This window comes from Suricata suricatta, chromosome 7 (genome assembly GCF_006229205.1).
Source record: "Suricata suricatta isolate VVHF042 chromosome 7, meerkat_22Aug2017_6uvM2_HiC, whole genome shotgun sequence".
NCBI lineage: Eukaryota > Metazoa > Chordata > Mammalia > Carnivora > Herpestidae > Suricata > Suricata suricatta.
This window is the reverse complement of record NC_043706.1, coordinates 132,652,212-132,655,920: the sequence shown is the minus strand read 5'-3', so window position 1 is coordinate 132,655,920 and position 3,709 is coordinate 132,652,212. Positions and strand designations below refer to the sequence as shown.

General features: G+C 37.8%; 1 pseudogene; it reads right to left on the bottom strand.

Annotated features, from left to right (window-relative positions):
* Positions 1 to 504: 504 nt before the first annotated feature.
* On the bottom strand, positions 505 to 618 carry LOC115297211 (annotated as a pseudogene).
* Between the last annotated feature and the right edge of the window lie 3,091 nt (positions 619 to 3,709).

Below are 3,709 nucleotides of genomic sequence, written 5' to 3'. Positions count from 1 at the left end.
ATTAATTTTGTCATGTCGCAACATAATAACTTTTATATTTTATAGTGAAAATAACCCTTGTACTCCATTACTCATTATTTTAGAATTAGCCAAGCTGATAAGATCATTTTAATATTCAATATTAATTTTTAGCATCATTTTCAAGTTAAAAATTTATCAGACCTAATTGGCTTTATGTTACATTTGGAGAGAATTTTGTACTTAATTTATAAAATTTAGTCTATTGTGTATTATAGTCTCCATTTGTCTCACATCTGATGTCTCTCTTTCTCTATTCTCTTATATGCTCTGGGAGGCTGCCCTTTATAGACCGTGTCAATGGGTAGAGTCCATTTCAAATAGATACAGGCGAAGGAAGATGCTGTTAGGATATGGAGGTCAAGGAAAAATTGAGGTCTGGTTTTCTGTCTCTTTCTTTCCTCTCACTCAAGCCAGCACAGGTCATCCCTACATCCCTTATCCCTACTGAACAGCCCTCCTTTGCTACTCAATCTACCTTCAGACAACTGCTTCCTCATCTTCATCTTTCAAGCCTACAGGAGATGATGGCTCCCATCATTGTTAAGCTGAGGAGAACAGATACTACATCCGATCTTAGCCAAAAGGCCAAGAAGCGATCCCCATCGTTGTTAAATCCAGGTTGTTTGGCTCCTAATTTGTTCCTCTTAAAGCCATTTCTGTTTTTTCAATTACCTCTTTAAATATGTCTTCTGATCCCTGAAAGAACTTTGCTTTATACCTCATTCAAAAATAGATGTTTTCCCTTTTTGTTCCATGTTTTTTTGTGTGTGTATGTGTGTGTTCCTCAGTAGTTTTATATTTTTTCTTATAACGTTTTGCACATTTTTTTATGAAGTTTATTCTTAGATTATTTTTTTTAATGGGAGCTTATGTGTGAGCATTGCTGGACGTTAAATTATCCCTTGACCCTTTCAACTTTACTTCTTATTTTGAAAATCATTCAGCTATGTATTTAGGAATATTCACTCTGGAGTGTGCGTACCTACATAGTAGATAGTTAAAGAAGGAGATAGATATTCTAATAATAACAGAAAGAATGCTTTCCTGACTGAGCCACCCAGGCACCCCAACAGTTTTGTTTTCAGACATGAGTTCTTTTGATCATCTTTCAAGACCTCATATCCCTGACCTGACACTGAATAGCAATACTTCTGGCTGCTTTTTAGCATCCTATACTCTGTGTTCTTTATCTGCTCAACGTGTAATCATTGGAGTACTCCAGAGTTAGCCTTCAAATCTCTTACTTCTTAGCGCTGTGTTATGGCTTCCTCATTTCCTCTCAGCGTCACTTCTGAGTCCAGCCACGACTATAGCAGTTTTCCACCCGTGGGTGTCTGCTACTTCATGTGGCAGCAACTATGTCATCTTTATACTTCCTGGCCTGTGGCTTCTAATTTCAGGGTGGGGACCTGCCTATCAATTACTAGAGTTCAGCCTGGAAGTTTTGGTGAATTAACCTCCTCCTTTCCATAAACCCTCAACCACTGTAGCATAGGAGCTGATGGATAACTATCTCTCCCAGTCAGTCCACAGATGGGGTAACACCATGAAGTATTTTAAATGATTTTCAGAAGGCACTACTGGAATGAAGCTCTGCTTGTCCAAGCTGGTAATGTATGATTGTATTGGCTATTTTTTCCTTCCCTTTTTTCTTTTTCTTTTTCTTTTCTTTTCTTTTTTTTTTTTCTGTTTTTATTTTTGAGAGACAGAGAGAGACAGTGTGAGCAGGGGAGGGTCAGAGAGAGAGGGAGACACAGAATCCGAAGCAGGCTCTGGGCTCTGAGCTAGCTGTCAGCACAGAGCCCAATGCCAGGCTCGAACCCATGAACCGTGAGATCATGACCTGAGCTGAAGCCCAAAGCTGGACGCTTAACTGACTGAGCCACCCAGGCGCCCCTCCTTCCCTTTTTTCTTCCCCATGGCCCTTCATCCTGTTCCCTGGGACAGACTGCATCTCAAAATAAACTACTTGCCTGAAGTCCTAATTTCAGGCTATTTTCAGGGGGAGCTCAGACTCCATGATTTCATCCAATCAAATGAATTTAGTACCATTAAAACAATGATCAATTCTAAATATATATTCTTGCTAAAAGCTTTGCCCCAAATCTATATTTGGGTAACCAGCATTTTACTGGATATTTTCACTTGGATAGCTAGGTGTTTTTATGTGTATTTCAGGCAACTGGATCCCAATGAGCCCTTCTTAAGGTGCCAATACCTGAGTCAACAAGACACAGTGCGTGTGCTCAGTAGTACTTTCCACAAACTGCCCAGTTCATGGGTGCTGCCACTGCCATTCACACCGTGATCTTAGCTGAAAGAGCATAGCAGTCACTTTGGTTTATTTTTTAGGCAGGACATTTGTTGGCAAGCATGATTAATTTAGTTTTGCCTTGTCTAATAATTTTCAGTTGTCCATCCATGTTAATATTTTTCACTGTCCATTTTTAGCTAGAGTCTAGAGTTTAAAGTCCCCAGACTTCTGCCTTTAGGACAGACTGGGTTCCCCTGGAGTTATCCAGTGCTGCACAAATGACCATGTTTTTCCCAAATGTGGAGGTCAGTCTTCAAGTCTTAAGGTGTCACGTGGGGGTGGATAAAGAATCTGAGAAAAGTATGAACAGCCTCCTGAGGAGGGGCCCCAAGATTTTCTGGAGGTTTCCTCTTTGTGTGGTATAACTCAAAAAAAAGCATTAAAAAAAAAAAGAAGATACTATATAACTTGATACAGCATTATCATTTGTGCATTGTCATGGCCCTTAATCTCCTTTATTTAACATTTTATAAATGCCTTATTGTTAGTTGCATTTATGGTAGTATATGTGATTCATATCTCATCTCTCATTCTTGCTTGTGGAAGATCTTCTCAAGTGACTTTGTTTTATTTATCTCTAGCTATGATTACTCTGACTTGCCTTGTTGGAAACCTGGTTCATATCAGATTCCTAATAAATATTTGCTCAAGTCAGTAACACTCTCAAGAGCTGACCTTGATTTTACAGTTATGTATGAATACAGGATTCATGATGGCAGGTTTAACAGTATACTTAAAGGCAAGTGTTGTTCTGTGTCTCAATATCTAATCAAAGAATATGGCAAAGAAAGTGTTGCATTATTCAAAAATAAATAGCATGTAATTAATAATACAAGCACCAGGACTTTGGAGGATGTTAATGAAGGTCTAACAAAACTTAGGTCATAAAATAGCCACAGTGGTTCTCCCCTAGAGAAATATTGTTAGTATCTTTTCTGTGTTTTGGGATAATTTGTGCTGAATCTTTGTAAAAGGAGACCTTAATGTGTGTGCTCAATTAGTTATTTTGCATCAATCTCAATTTAGGCATAAACCACCCAACAAACTAGGTGTTATTAGCTCCATTCTACAGAAAATGAATGGCAAAGTTCAGACCTGGAACTTTTATATATTGCATCATATTATTTTTTAGTTAAGTAATTTTTTTGGTAGACATTATATCAGTACAGTTCTTTGCTTACTCACAAATGAGTAATTTAGTTAAAATTATATGAAAAAGGGGATAGTGGAAGAATACAGTAGCTCAAAGTATCAGAGGAAAATGATGAAAAACCAATCTCAAAAAAAAAAAAAGATGGGAAAAGTACATAGATTTATACGTAGAAGCTGGCAGTCTTAGCAGAACATTTTAACTGGGTAGAACAAACATCTGTC